The sequence below is a fragment of the Thamnophis elegans genome, chromosome 13 (genome assembly GCF_009769535.1).
Source record: "Thamnophis elegans isolate rThaEle1 chromosome 13, rThaEle1.pri, whole genome shotgun sequence".
Classification (NCBI taxonomy): domain Eukaryota; kingdom Metazoa; phylum Chordata; class Lepidosauria; order Squamata; family Colubridae; genus Thamnophis; species Thamnophis elegans.
In genome coordinates, this window is record NC_045553.1 from 28634065 (window position 1) to 28650448 (window position 16384).

At 38.7% G+C, this 16384-nt stretch overlaps 1 pseudogene; it reads left to right on the forward strand.

Moving 5' to 3' along the window:
* Positions 1–16384, forward strand: part of LOC116516359 — a 34047-nt pseudogene that overhangs the window by 4293 nt on the left and 13370 nt on the right.

Sequence of the window (16384 nt, forward strand, 5' to 3'; positions counted from 1 at the left end):
ATTGAAAGAGAAAGCATTTCCTCCTTTTTTCTATTATGAGAGAAGAATTTAGAAATTTTAGATCAGATTCAGCATCAAACTGAGATAAGAAAAGCAGTCTATGTTTGCAGAACTATGCATACATTGTAATATTGGTTTATCATTTATTCTCCCCTCAAACAGAAAGGTTAAATTCAGCATAAGATGTGGCTTCAGCTACTTTTATAGCTCTTCCCCCAACAGCTTTGCAATTTTAATTAGTTTGGTCTCATTGCAGGAGAGGAGATCTGGTGATGGTAAGGGCAGAAATTCTGAAAGAAAACAAGTTGGCCACCAAAGAGAGTTTCAAAGGCTCATACATCTCCTTGTTTCTAAATGAAGAGAAGGTTGTTTTGCCTTTGTCCTCTTGGAATGAAGATGCTGTTTCTACTGTGACTTCTCTTCAGTGACATGTGGTGAGGTTTATGGCAGGTGAGGCAAGCGGGCAAAAGCTGCCCTATGTCGGACACAGCGGTGGGGCTTTGGCGGGGCTTTTGGAAAGCCCCGGTACTGTGTCCGACATAGAGGCTATCTCACCTATGGGACTCTGGGCAATTTGCAACAGCATAAGAAACATACCAATACACGTGAATGAAAAGCATAATGTAAAAACGGCCCTGGAGAGGTTATAGCAGAGGTAAACCACGTGACTTCCCTTCCTTTCTCCAAGAACACCTGGTGAAGGAGAACTCACGCCTTTCTCACGGAGTCAGTCTAATCCGGGACTGGAGGTGGGAGGGGGGAATGGCAAAAAACCAGCCTTCTCAAATGCGGAGGGTCTTTCTTCCCCCCTCTCCCCTCAGGGCTTGCGCCCTTCTGGCTACAACTTGGCATCCAAACGGCGGAGTTTCCCAGGGCTCGCTTTGCACGCACACAGGCTCCGCAAGGCAGCCAGAACACCCGACCTAGTAGTGACTATTTATTCATATGAATGCTCGTCTCTGTTCTCCCCTCGCCCACCATCTCTTTGGTGGCTTTCTCCTTATTTCTGCCTCTGGGTGGGTGAAGGATTTGGGGTCTTCTGCGCTCCCCCCATCTCCTTTATGGCCGGTTTTAAGAAGGGCTGCCTGATGTTTTTGGGAATGGGGCCTGTTCATGTGAATACATCAAAGAGGCTTCCGGGGACTGGGAGGGGCCCCGGACCATGGGGGGATGTTGCAGCCTCCTTCGGGAAAGCCAAGGTCATTTCGTAGAGCTGAGAAGGCAGAGATAGAGAGGGAGGACAACAAAACCCATCATCCTGTGGACGCAGAGCAGCCGATTCAACCAAATGCACCAATAGGTTTAAGAACAGACCCACCAAAAGTCGGTGGGAAGGGATGGGAAGCCAGTTCCTCCGGGGTAAAAGATTGTTCCATGGTAGGAACAATTTTCTTGGGGCGGCCCACTAGGTTCGGCTCCTCCGCCCGGAGATTCATCCCTTCCCGTGTGATTTAACACCCCGGCGAGCATCTGAACTGACCTCTTCATCCCCATGGATTCGCTTAATCTTTCTCCCACCTAGTGACCTTACAGGTGTGGAGTAGGGGATTATGGGGCCTTATGGCCCAGGCCTCCGCCACAGTAGAGAAGTACCTCCCTTCCCTCAGCAGTCTGGGTCAGCAGCCTGAATTTGGGGAGGAGGAAATGAAAACCTCTAAATTTGGGCAGGAAGAGGAGAAACCATAGATCGAGAAGGGTCTGGGGACATTTGGAAATCGTATTTAAGTGGGGAAATTGACCGGCTGGAGCAAGAGATAGCAACGGTGATGAAAAGGAGCTGCCACTTAAGGCTTTATATTAGATTGTGCTTTAAGATACTAGTAGATTATTTCTACAGAAAATCCAGCTGAAGTAAATGCACTTGAAGACAAACTGGGACACAGTTTTATAGCCCTACAAAGATTTTGGTAAGCTTGTAGAACTTGCTGAATGTCCCATACATACAGTCATACTGATGTTTCCATCCAAAATGAAATTATAGCAAGACAGGACCAGACACATTGCTATTTAAGGTGAAAGCAATATGGATGCTCCACTCTCCAATACATGGGGAGACAAATAGAAACTTCTTTCAGTATCAAGATTTGTTGCAAGTATCTAAACAACAGATGAAATGGCACAGACCTGCCATGTAATAATGTACAATTATCTTGTCCCCAATATGCTTCCTCTTGTGAAACCTATTCAGAGGCAGCACTGCTATAGAATAACATGGCCACCACAGTACAACACACACTTTTTACCATATGTGCAAGAGAGAATGGCCTAGTTAAGCCTATTTGCTTGGCATAAGAGTTTTCCCTATCTACAATGCCTTGGCACTTAGACAACGCAACTAGATGATTCTGTCTTTCCTGTAAATATCTCTGTTGCTAAGATACCAGTTCAGGAGGATGCTAGGTTTAATGCCACTCTCTCCTTCTGCCTGGAACTGTTGTCAGAGTCAATTGCTGAATAATAAAAGCTAGCGTAATTTAGCCACTGTTATTGTCATTAAAAGTCAACTCTTTTAGCAATAGCAATAGCAGTAGACTTATATACCGCTTCATAGGGCTTTCAGCCCTCTCTAAGCGGTTTACAGAGAGTCAGCATATTGCCCCCAACAATCTGGGTCCTCATTTTACCCACCTCGGAAGGATGGAAGGCTGAGTCAACCCTGAGCCGGTGGGATTTGAACCACTGAACTGCTGATCTAGCAGTAGCCTGCAGTGCTGCATTTAACCACTGCGCCACCTTGGCTCTTTTAAATGAAAAGTTTGAGTACTTATAATTACTGTATAGGGTCTCTTTATTTTTATTTCTAAATCTGGTAGCACACTGTGCAATGTACAAAACAAAGGGATTTCCTAAAATCTCTATCCTAACAAAGCAGAATAAAGCAGGCAAGGCAGGAAAAACACACCTGCCCAGCCACCACCACCCCGAAACTAGCAAGGCAAGAAAATCCTTGAACACAGTGCTGCATCTTTAGTATCTTCTTCACAAAATAATATGCAATGAAAAAAATTGCTCTGTGGTCTGGTGCATCTGCCTCTCTGGCTGGATTTCATATGTGATAGTAAATATATCTTACTTACCTATGTTTGGTTTAATAAAACTCAATTTGCATGGTGATTCCATACGACACATTAAGCTGTAATTTATTTATCACACAATACTGTAACACCTTCCCCCTTTTTGCCTCAGAATTTTATACAAACCCAGTTTTTATCTTAAAGTAAAGCTGGTCCTAATTATTCAAGAGTGGAAATCAAAGCAAACAGTATTACAATGATAAAGAGTGAATACAAAAGCCCAGAAAATACATTCCAATGCTATTTTGAAATAAAAGTATTTTTTAAAAAAAAAGATGAGAAAGGGATTTACTAGCAAAAGAAAACCTTTTGTCCCAAATAATAATTATGTCTTAAAATACTGAATTCTAACTAGTAGCTGTGACTGGGAGACGTGGCCGCTGCTGTCACCGCTAGAGGACGAGGAAGACGAGGAGGACAGTAACAAAAGGGGTTCCGGCTGCCTGTCCCATCTGCCGCCCATCTTCGGGGACTTGCCCAGCCCGGCGTGTGGAACTTTAAAGTGCATACCGCCGCCCCGGCCCTGGCCATACAATCCGGCGGGACATGCTGAATGGCAGCCCGGAAGGCATCCCGGCACTTTAAAGTGCATGCCTCCCGGCCACAAACCAAGACATGTTTCGCCAAATGGCGGCCGAGCTGGCGTGCACTTTAAAGTGCTGGCATGCCTTCCGGGCTCGCCATTCAGCATGTCCCGCCGGAAGGAATGCCGGCACTTAGTTTAAAGTGCATGCCGCCTCGGCCGCCATACATTGAAACATGTCCTGGTTTGTGGCCATGAGGCATGCACTTTAAAGTGCCAGTGTGCCGCCCGGCCACAAACCAGGACATGTTTCGCTCTATGGCGTGCCAAGGCGGCATGGCTTTAAAAAATTAAAAAAAAAAAAAAAAAAAAAATGAAGAATGAAAAATAAAAAATAAAAATAAATGTGCCAGCCCGCGCACCAGCAGAGGTGGGTAAAACACACACACACACACACACACACACACACACACACAATAAAAATAAATTACAATTACTTACATTACAAATAATTTTGAATTCCTCCCCCCTGCCCCCTCCCTCTGACCCACATACCTTCCAGCTGCGTCAAAAATGCAAGATTTGGTCTAGCCAGGGCCAGGCAGGCTAGGATAGTTGCTGCTAGAGTCACCACATGGATGACTCTGCTTAAATGTTTTTTAAAAGCCTCTAAACAAAGTGCCCTCTGCAGGAGGAGGCGGGAGAATCACGTGTCTCATTTACGTACGAAATTTTTCGCTTTTTAATCCTTGCTTAACTCTTAAAAGGTGAAAAATTCCTTATGCAAAGGAGGCCCATAGTTCTCTCGCCTCCCCCTACAGTTAGCACTAAGCAGACTCAGAGTCACTTTGACTTGGAGTCTGGCAGCAACTACCTTGCCCTTTTTAATTATTTTAAAAATTATTTCTTTTTCCTCATGAGACTGGTGGGGCCCCGCCATCCCTGCATCCAGTCACTGCATGTCACTGCTTCTCTTTCTCCAAAATTGCCTAACAGTGTAATCAAAAGTAGAGTTCCCTAAGGGAAAACAAATGTTTTTGAGTTCTCTACAAAGGGAGAAATCTATTATGGCATAGAGGGTTTTTTGCCCTGTAGTGAAGTCAGGGGTTCCTTAGGTCAATGCATTGACATGGATTCAGTCTATCCCAAAATAACATCATTTTTGAAACTCTACTGGTCAGTTCATTGACCTCATTGACTGGCAACCAGCATTAAATGCTAGCAATATTGAAAGGATGCTACATTGCTGAAAAAGTTCCTCTTACTCAAATAATACCATGAAAACCAACTCTTGGCATTTGAGACCCCATGCCCAAGAGGCCCCAAATGTAGTTGTATTAACATGTGAGCCATGGACAGCATTGATATGAGCATTTAATCCTCTCCTTTTGGCTTTTGCTTTGAGGGATGCTGTCAAAGAAGATTTCCAGATGTCATTGTTGGAGTGACAAGCACTAAGCCAGTTGGAAAACTGCCCTCCTGTTATATTGTTACAAGTTTGCATTTGGGCAAATCCTTTAGCAAACACTTTCGCATATAAGGGCATGAATGAAGCTGAAGAACCTGCTTCTCACAGTCAACAAGAGAAGAGCTCGGATTGGCTTGGAAGCAGAAGGAGATTTCCTGTCCGCCAGCCCATCCAGGCTCCAAAATGATCCAAGCTCTCTTGGTAACTATATGCTTAGTGGTTTTTCCATATCAAGGTAAGATGTTTTCTTTGGTTTCCTTCTTCAAATTCTTACTGCTAAAAGCCTATGGCACCCAAAAAGTTTCTATGGTTTTTCTTTTGATACTTAACCAAAATTTGCTCCACTTCAGTTTCGGCAGACTGAGTAAAAGAGTTCTTGCTCTCAAAGATGACATTTGTTGTAAAGTTATATAGATGGTTTTCTGGTATTTGTTAAATTTTCTCAAGATAATAGATCCTAAGAAAGAAAAGTCCTAATAACCTCAGAATAAAATCATATTCAATGTGAAGAAAAGGTTTTCCAATAATGTGAGTAAAAGAATTAGAAGACTGAAGCGAAGAGAGAGACAGAGTTTGTGGCAAGAAAACTTTAGGAAGCAAAATGTTAATAATGTAGTATGGTTTACTGAATTGTGTGAATCAGACTATTGTAATTTGTAGTTTCTCATGTTATCCTTATCACTCAGTGCACAAACTTCCACATTCAATGAGATTTATTTATTTATTTTTCTGATTATTCACGCTCCAAAATCTTTGTTTTGCACCTGCCCAAATCACTTTCTCTAGATAGTCTCCCAGAGGTCAAACATCATTCAGCAAATTGCATACCCAAAGAAAACCTTGATTTCCACTAGAAAAAGATTCCATTCTTCACTGATAATTGAGTAACAAACTGAGTTGTGAATGTGACAATGGTAGAATAACATCCCAAAGTAATACAAAGCTTTCTCCTTCTTCTCCCCTCCGTCCTTACAAAGGGAGCTCTATAATCCTGGAATCTGGGAATGTTAATGATTATGAAGTAGTGTATCCACAAAAAGTCCCTGCATTGGCCAAAGGAGGAGTTCAGAATGCTGAGCCAGAGGTAAGAAAGGGATCTCAGCAAATTACTTCTTGCCAGCCAACAGAGTTTTTGGTATTTCTTTGCTGCCATGCAATGATTACCTGGATCTTTGCATTACAATCTATGTGCCTGTTTAATTAATTAATTAAATCATTCATTCATTCATTTATTCATTCAACAAATTTATATGGCTTCCCATTTCACATAAATTTGAGGAGACTCTTGGTAACTTAGCAGAGAATTTCCTAATATTAATTGGCTACTATAGCTAATAAAGTATTTCGAAACACCCAGCCACATAGGGAAGAGGGATTGAGCAGGGAATTAGCTTGAGAATGAGATCTTGAACTTATGCTTAAATTTAATTTTATAGTGCCCTTCAATCACTAGATTAAATACATTAAATCTAATAAATAATTTGGCCACAGCTCTCCATTTGACACAGGTATGGAGTTGTTAAGAGGGTACACATTTTATTTGCTTATTTTTAAAAATAAACTCTGAACTCTTTGCTTTTCAGACCAAGTATGAAGATACAATGCAATATGAATTTAAAGTGAATGAAGTGCCAGTGGTCCTTCACCTAGAAAGAAATAAGTATGTTAACTCCTAAGTTCTCTTAACTTTACTAGAACTAGAGCTAAAAGAAAGTGTACCATTTTCATTACCCCAAAACATCACAATTGAAAATAGTATGGCTGTCACTGTACTGTAAACATTGGAAGTCTCTGAAGTCCTAGTGCAATGTAATATTAAGATTAAGACTGAGATACATAGCTGGTGCATTGAGAGTGACTGCCTGGCTTTAATTTTACAATGCATTTACTTTTGAGCAACCTATATCGATAAGATTTTATTTTGCCTCTGGATGACTGATAATCTCCATAGACCATTCTATATGTGCCTCTAAATGTATAATGCCTTTATTGTTATGTACAGGCTATAAAGGAATTCCCCTATATATGGGCATTTCTGTGTCACTTTATCTTGTACCACCGGAGATATTTCATACTAAATTCTAAGGTGTGCTTTAGAAGTTTTAGCGCTCCCTTTTGTTTTGTTTAAATATGAAGGCTATCCAGATTTCAAGAGCAGCATCAGAATGATCACATTTTGGCATGGAAGCCAAGCAGGGCTAGAAGTGGAAGACTAGCCAGGAACATGTAGATTGGAAAAAGAGAAGGCAATGCCAGAAGGCATAATTGTGACACTAGGAATGGAAAGTGACTATATATTGGTTAAAAAGTTCAAGGCACATGCTTCTTTTTAAAGCTTCAAGGGATCAATTTCTTTGAGGATTCTTCATTTTATTTTTAAGTAAATAGAGCTATGCAGCTTTCCTTAATAGACAAAGCAGTTTCATCAAATTGTTGCATAGATCAGAAGAATAAAAAGAAGAGGCAATACAAAATGTCTTCTGGTCAATCATACCACCTCTGAGTCTCGGTGAAGAAAAGTCCACAGCTTCCTTGGTGCAAATCACTTTCCTTTGGCAAATCTAGTATGTTCAGCACTCCTCTTAAATAGGTATCCTCTTGAGATTGAAATTCCTGCTCCTTTCCTTTGATACCAAACAATATAAGGTTAAAATACCATAGTTGTAGACTTACTATAAAATTATGTCTGTCCTACTTAATTCCTGACATAGATATTCACTTTTTTCATTCTTTCCAGAGGACTTTTTTCCAAAGATTACACCGAGACTCATTATTCCCCTGATGGCAGAGAAATTACAACAAGCCCTCCGGTTGAGGTAATATCCAGAGTGTCTTACTTTTAGGAAATAAATTGAGAGGAATATTTGAGCACTAATATTCCAAATATGTAAGTACCAGACCAGGCTACTCAATCAAGGACTGTACATCTATAAAGTATCTAATATTGAAATATTCATGTAAGGATGTAGGGATTGTTAAACCCAGTTTGTTTCATTCATTGAATTGGTAGGGCAAGATTTCAATCAACCAGTTCTTTTCTACTAGTTAAAAGCAAACATTCTGGGGAGTGAGTTTCACAAATAGATTGATTATGAGAACATCAGGTTCATAAGATCTACATTTTGATTTTTAAAACAGATTACTATGATAAATTCAGAATCATTTGTTTGTAATACTTGATGAGCCAAGGTGGCGCAGTGGTTAAATGCAGCACTGCAGGCTGACTGCTAGATCAGCAGTTCAGCGGTTCAAATCTCACCGGCTGAGGGTTGACTCAGCCTTCCATCCTTCCGAGGTGGGTAAAATGAGGACCCGGATTGTTGTTGGGGGCAATATGCTGACTCTGTAAACCGCTTAGAGAGGGCTGAAAGCCCTATGAAGCGGTATATAAGTCTACTGTTATTGCTATTATTGCTAATACTAAAAATGAAAAAAAATCACTTTGACCATTACTACATGTCTAGTAAGTTATAATACTCTCTATGGTGCAGCGCAGGAAGGTCTCTAGCAGTTTTTCATTCAATTGTTTTTTTCTTGAGAAGTATCAAGTACTATAATCTCTGCTAGGTCCCTTTGATCAGTGCTTCATTACGTCCTTGGCTTCTTCCCCCAAAATTGATATAAAAGTGCATCCTCTGTCTTCAAAAATAATCTACTTCTGGCCTAGCATCCTCAAAGTTCATACAAATTGTTCCTACTGAGTGTGTAACAGAAATCTCCTGACTTTAATGCTACATGGATGCTGCTTCCAGATGATGCTACGAATTATATCTCTGTGTAAATTTCTGAAAGCTTTCATTATGCAGGGTCAAGGGAATAATAATTAATTGGTATTATTAGTAAATGTGGAATTTTTAATACATTATGGTGCGATTTCAGAATGTAGAACAATCATCAAATCTGAAAGTTTGTTCAGCAAATCCTGTGGTTCATCAATAGAGTTGATCTCCAAGAAGACAAGGTTGATGGAGAAAAAGGCTTGTAATTTCAACAACGCATTCTCTAATTTAGTGTTGGTTGTCAGCCCAAAATTTCTTAGTATTTTACCATCAATGAGGCTCCCCCTGCAGTGTGACTTGTTTTTAGGGAGAGTTGTGTTTAGTCTATGTTCATTTTGGAACAATTAATATTAAACAGGTCTTCTGTCCCCTAAAATCAAAATGTTCTGAATAATTGCTTTCTTAATATTTCATTCATGTGGTGAAATGCATTGGAACCGCACATCTTTTCATCAAATCACACTACAAACAAGCTTTAACCAATGTAGTCCTCTTGCCTCCACACAGGATCACTGCTATTATCATGGACACATCCAGAATGAAGCTGACTCAACTGCAGTCATCAGTGCATGCAATGGCTTGAAGTAAGATAGTCTCTTATCTTTTATTTATTTTGTTAAGAATAAAATGCTGCTCTTGGAGATGTCATAATTAAATTGAAGGACATCAGTTATTCATGCAAATTAGTTGAGTTTGATCTAAGCCCTCTGCAGAATTTAGAAAGACTTTGGTTGAGAAGTGCTGCTGCCAGTCAATAGAGACACTAGGGAGCTAAATCAGGTTTGTATAAAGGAGCTGCCAAGCCCATTTCTTCTTTGTATATAGGAGATAATGTTACAGGTAGAGAAGATAAGTAAGTTTCAGATTCTATACCTTGCTAGAATGTCTACAGGAAGAGGCACACAGACTTTTCAGTTCTATCCAGAAACACTTCCTTGGAAGTCACTCTGCACACCTTCTCCAACCAGCTAGATATCTTAACCTTATAAAGACCCACAATTAAACATAATTAGTTGGATTCAATGTTGTCCCAAAAGCTTTTATTGAAGGGAGACATTAAAAGATCCCCTTTGTACAGAGACTATGTCCATACAGTGGAGGAATAAATAAAATGATGGAACATAACATATTAACAACAGAGTAATAAAACAAGAACAGGATGTTAGAATAATGGAATTGGAAGGGATCATAGAGGTCTTCTAGTCCAACCTCCTGTTCAAGTACAAGACCTACTGTATATTATTCTGAACAAATGGCTTTCAATCTCTCTTTAAAAACCAGTGGTGATGAAACCTCCACATCATCTGAAGGTAAACCTTTTCACTGTTTAATTGTTCCAACTGTCAGGAAATCTCTCCTTCGATCTATTGTTTCTTGTCCTGCCTTCAGATACTTTGGAGAATAGATTGTCACCCACTTACCCCCAATATTCTCTTCTCTTAGTTCTCCATCTGTGACCACACTTTTATATATTGTTTTACAGAGGACATTTCAAGCATCAAGGGAAGACATACCTTATTGAACCCTTGAAGCTTTCTGACAGTGAAGCCCATGCAGTCTACAAATCTGAAAATATAGAAAAGGAGATTGAGAACCCCAAAATCTGTGGGGTAACTGATACTTGGGAATCGGATGAGACTATCAAAATGAACTCTCAGTTAAATCTTACTCCTGAAGTAAGTCTTATATTAAAATATCATGTATATAACATGGTTAGATAACAGGGATTCATTTACTTGTTTCTCAAATGTAAAGTAAAAGAAAAATTCTTGGGGAGGGGGGTGATTGGATAGAATTGATAAGGGAGGAGCCCCCATTTCTAAATTCTTTATCCTCAGCAAGTTGTGGTTATGGTATAATTATTATGTTTAATTGATTCTTAATTGGTCCTTTATTTCGAATGTTCTAGTCTCAATATCTGCTCACTGTCACTTTAGTCAAACTGGATCTTTTGCAGCAGAGTTAAGAAAGTGACAGTAAAATAGCAAGGAGAGAATATGCATTCTGGAATTGGCAATTTGGCTTTGCTGTTCTGTATGCTGAAAAACATGAATACTTTTTCCTAGGGAAAGAAGCATGTAATTCACCCTCACACATGCCGATCGTAGCAAAAGTGTACTTTCTCTGTAATTTGGGAATTCTAGTGGTGAGCTCTAACAGTAGCATGCTGGAGGGAAGGACTCCTTCCCAGGACAATAAGCAGCAGATTAGCAATGAGTTCTTGGATTGCAGAAAGAAGCTTAGAAGGGATTCTTTCCCTAAAACTTTCACAGGATGTATCCAATGGTTACTCAGAATGTACTTTAGTCTGGCAAGATTCCTGTCTATAGGAGAGCAGCAATAAAGAAACTACTCTGAGCAATTAACCATCTTGTTCTTGTTGCTTGTGCCTGAGAAGTCGAAAACAATACTCAAGTAATCATTTTAAAATTACATCAAAAGAAAGATATAAACCTTTCACCATTTAGAGAGAATTCAGTGGGTCAAAATGTCAGATGTTCTCCCCTTATCTTGTCATTGATGCATAGTGTGGTATCATTGTTAGTTCCATAGCAGGACCACATCACCATATTTCTCATATGATTGGTTGAGATCGTTTGTTTGAGAAAGGGGAGGAAAAGGAAAAGTGAGAAAGTCATTGGAGCATCGTTTTGACAGGCTGAAAAGAAAGCAATTCCTTCACATGCTTGCTTTCATTCCTATTAAATTCTGTTCAGAACTAGGTTTTCATATATAAATTTATCTTTAAGTATTGGATTATAAATTCCAAAAACAAATTAATTGGAAACAAGTCCAACACCATATTAATACAAAGAAAAGGATTTGTGACAAACATTTTTTAAAGGTGACATTTTTTTCTGCTTGACAATCCATTGCATACTGTACTTTTTCCTCAAAAAAATAACACCACATTCTTTAACTTAGAGTTCCACAACCTTTCCAGCTTTGCGGACTGGCAGGAGGAAGAAGGGATTGTTCCCAATGATCAGCTGGATCATGCATGCGCCCAGCTCCATTTGTGCAAGCAGTGGGTGCACACTTGGGCAAATGGAGCATGTCCATCCATACTTTCTTGCTGCCGATGCAAGTGGAGATGCCCATGCTCATGCCAATGCTCACCCACCACTTCCAAGTAGTGGGCTATCGCCCAGGGGTTGGGGAACTCCTCTCTAAGGGCTAAAATTTAAACAATCTGTCTCCCTATACATGTCTTCTTCAAAGAGCCAATATTTCTGAAAGGCCAAGTATTTTAACCAAATTGTATAACAAGCAGTTTTTTGATTATCTGATGATGACCAAGATTCTTGTTGGCTTCTGGGAGCAACGTGTCTAAACAGCCTTTTGCTTATTGTTTTTTTTTTTAGCAAGACAGATACTTGCAGGCCCAAAAATATATTGAGTTTTTCATAGCTGTGGATTATAGAATGGTAAGTATCTGGGATATCATTCCCATTAATTTCTGCCTTTTTTAATGTGGGCATTTTTGAAGACATTAACAAACATCCAAACTGGATTTCTCTTAACATGTGCTTCATCATAAACTTTGATATTTCTTTTTCTTATTGGACCCAACCAATATTTACAAAGTTAGGAGACATTTGTGTAAATATACTCTAATTTGCACATTTATTCTTCCTGGATTCCATCTAAATTTATTTTTATCCCACACTAGTTAAACAATTATATAGGTTTCTTTGAAACTTTCCTGCACAATTTCTATATCCAAGTTGACAACACTTAAAGAATAAGATGTCTAACGTAGAATGCATATGTTACACTTCTCTAAACGTGGAAATATGGTATTCAAATTAGGAAAGAATCTCAGTTGGGTGACCCAAATTTTCTCCAACCAGGAGGAGAGCATAATTATGCTGCTGAAAAGTTAATAATTTTGATATATTAATGGCACAAATGTAGACTAAAAAATCAGCAGAAAAGAATTATTTGGATTGCTTGAATAAAAAGTAAACTTTTGTCTAAATCAAAAAAATTCAATGATCCTTTCACTAATATGTTCTTTATCTTCCTCCTTTTCTCCCTTCTTCCTATAATCATGATTTCATCTTAACTTTTTTATCTTTTCTGTAGTACCTGAAATACGAGCGCAATTCAGCTTCTATAAGAACAAGAATATATGAAATTATCAACACTTTAAATATGGTAAGAGGACATGGCAAAAATTATTTCACTTGTTGGATTTAAACTTTTCTCAGCCCCTCCCCAGTTTTTCACTGTGTTCACATAACACACTTAACTAGCTAAAGAGAACTTGGAGATGGACTTCTATAAGAATGCTAACTTTTGTGGCTTTGAGTGAGGCAAAATAAGGTCATTAGGCCAGCTGGTGACCCAGCATGTAAGGCCATCCCAGGAAATGGGTTAATTCAGTAACTAGGTTAATAGGCCTCTTACGTGAATACAGCCACTGTATTGAGAGGTTGCAAATCCAAAAGTTTTGCAAGAATACAGTCAGAATGGCACCTGTAGCTGGATTCTTTGAAGGTTGTGGTTAATGGTTCTGAACTTGGACATTAGAAAGACATGAACAAAGTCAGCCAATTGATTGTGAAACTGATCCCTGAGAAGAAACCTGGAGAGAGGACCTTAATTTGAGTTGGATTTTGGTACCTAGGAGGAGATACACTCATATTGTAATGTCCTATTAGCATTATTTACATTTTCACTGTTGATGATCTGCTGGAATCAGGGAGACAGCAGAAAGATCAATGAGCCAAATATCCCTTTAGTCATCCTCCTCTTTTGATCCTGATTACAGAGAATAATCAACTGCTTCATTTTATCTTTTGATTTATTCCTCCTACTTAATACATCCTCATTATTATAAATTTTTATTCATTACACATGAAACTCAATCAACTAAACATTTTAAAATGTATCACAAATATCATTGATTGGCTCTGATTATTGATAAGGGTTGCTGTCATTGTCCTAGTTATCATCCAAGTATCTTCTTACATTGTATGTTGTTCCAAGTTGTTGTTGTGTTATTTTGTTGTTGTTATTATTATTATTTCTTTTATTCATTCAGCATGAACTCAGTCAAGTGAACAAAATGTGACACAAATTTCATTGACTATTGATTCATTTATTATTGTTACTGTTATTATTTGCCCAATATATGAAATCCTTAGTGTTGTCTGAGCTTGTTGGTTTCCTTGCAGACATTTCATTATCCGACTAAACAATGTTAGAGCACAAAGGAGCACCAAGGACTGCACAATTCAACCTTGAGCTACAAGGATTTCTCTTTTATTGATGCCTAGATCTTTTTTCCCCTTCACCTGCCCATAGAAGCCAATATCAATTGCTTTTTAATCTTGAAAGGTTTCTCAAGGTTTACTTGTATTTGAGTTTCTGATTGTTGCCATGTCTACCTGACAGATGCTGAGACCTTTGCGAATTCACCTTGCACTGGTTGGCATAGAATTTTGGACCAACGGAGATATGATTTATGTGCAGGAATCAGTGGCTGCCACTTTGGAGTTATTTGAACGATGGAGAGAAACAGATTTGCTGCCACGCAAAGGGAATGATAATGCTAAATTACTCACGTACGTCTCATTGTGGGAAAGGGAGAGGGATGTCTGGGAGTGGAGTATTATGGGAAGATTAGTGCTTGTACAGGTTTTCCACTCTATGCTGTGTACTTTAAACCATATGTGAACTATATCTCTGGGTCAGTCAACTGCTTTTTTTTAGATGAGAGCTGGTTTTGAGAAACAGGTCAAATCAGCTTGATTTCATTTCACTTGGATTTAAAATTGAAACTCAAATGATTATCCTGCTATGCTTTGCCTGTACTTACACATGCATTTTTAATTTGATTAAATAATGCTTTGGTTCCCACTCTGCATCAATTAAATGAATGCTTGCATTACACAACAGGTAAACCAAGAATAAAGTAAAATAATAAAATATCCAATCTATTTTAAATGCTCAGCAACACACACACACACACACACACACAGACACAGACACAAGCTCTTTTTCATAGCCAAAGAGCCAACTTTGTCAATGTCAAAATGCCAAAAGCACATGGAATGCTGTTACCTCCTCCCCCACCATCACAATGGTGCCTATTTATCTACTTATGTTTGTGTGCTTTTCAACTGCTAGGTTGGCAGTTTCTAAGGGGGTCTTCTAATATGAAGACCATGTCGTCTGCAAATGCCTGGGGCTTGTATTTCTCTTTTTTAATTTCCATTCCTTTTATTTCTTTATTTTGTCGAATATTCCTGGTTAACATTTCCAAAGTCAGTATAAATAGCAGCAGCAACATTGGATATTCCTGTCTAGTGCCTTTTTTTAATATAGCAATAGCAATAGCAGTAGACTTATATACCGCTTCATAGGGCTTTCAGCCCTCTCTAAGCGGTTTACAGAGAGTCAGCATATTGCCCCCAACAATCTGGGTCCTCATTTTACCCACCTCGTAAGGATGGAAGGCTGAGTCAACCCTGAGCCGGTGAGATTTGAACCGCTGACCTGCTGATCTAGCAGTAGCCTGCAGTGCTGCATTTAACCACTGCGCCACCTTGGCTCAATATCAAGGTTCTCTGTCATGTCCCCATTTATCATCTCCTTAGTTGATTTTTTTATATATTGCTTTAGTCATATTAATACATCTCTCTCCAAAGTCCATATTTTTTAGTTGTAATAACATAAATTTCCAATTAATGTTGTCAAATGCTTTCTGGGCATCTAGAAACATTAACCCCATTTGTTTTCAGGACGCATTATATAATACTCCAATGTGTTTAAAATCATTCTCATATTGTTTTTAATCTGTTCCTTTAGCAGAAATTCATTCTGGCCTTAATGTATAAATTCATTCAAATACTTTTTAAATATCTCTGCTATTATCTAAGCGTATATTTTATAGTCCACATTCAATAAAGCTATTTGCCTATAACTGTTTATCTGCATTAAATCTGAATCATCTTTTAGTATGAGAATGCTGTTTTCTTCCATCCATGAGTTTGGTATTTCTGCTTCTAGCAGTACTTCATTAAATACTTCCAACATCACTGGGCTTAATATCTCTTCTAGTTGTTTATAAACTTTTGCCAGTAGCCTATCAGGCCCTGATGTTTTATTATTCTTTTGTCTTTTAATTATTCTTCTGTCAATTCCTTCATGGTTATTCATTCATTCAACATATCTTTAACTGTGTCTAGTACTTTAGGGAGTTCAGATTGTTCCAAATATTGTTGCATGTTATTTTACAGAATGTTCTCCTTATCATACAGTTTCTCATAATACTATTTTTAATGGGTTTTTTTCTCCTCATTCTGATAACAAAGAGTCCCTTTCTCATTGATCTCCTCTTCTTTCTTATAGGGGCATTGACTTTGAAGGAAATATTGTAGGATATGCTCCCTTAGGCAGCCTCTGCATGTCAAAGGAATCTGTAGCAATTATTCAGGTTAGTAGAAATGATACCTGTTACCTATTTATACTCAAATGAAAACTTATATATAGGCATAACTTCTTAACAAATAAAGCATCTTCTTCTTTT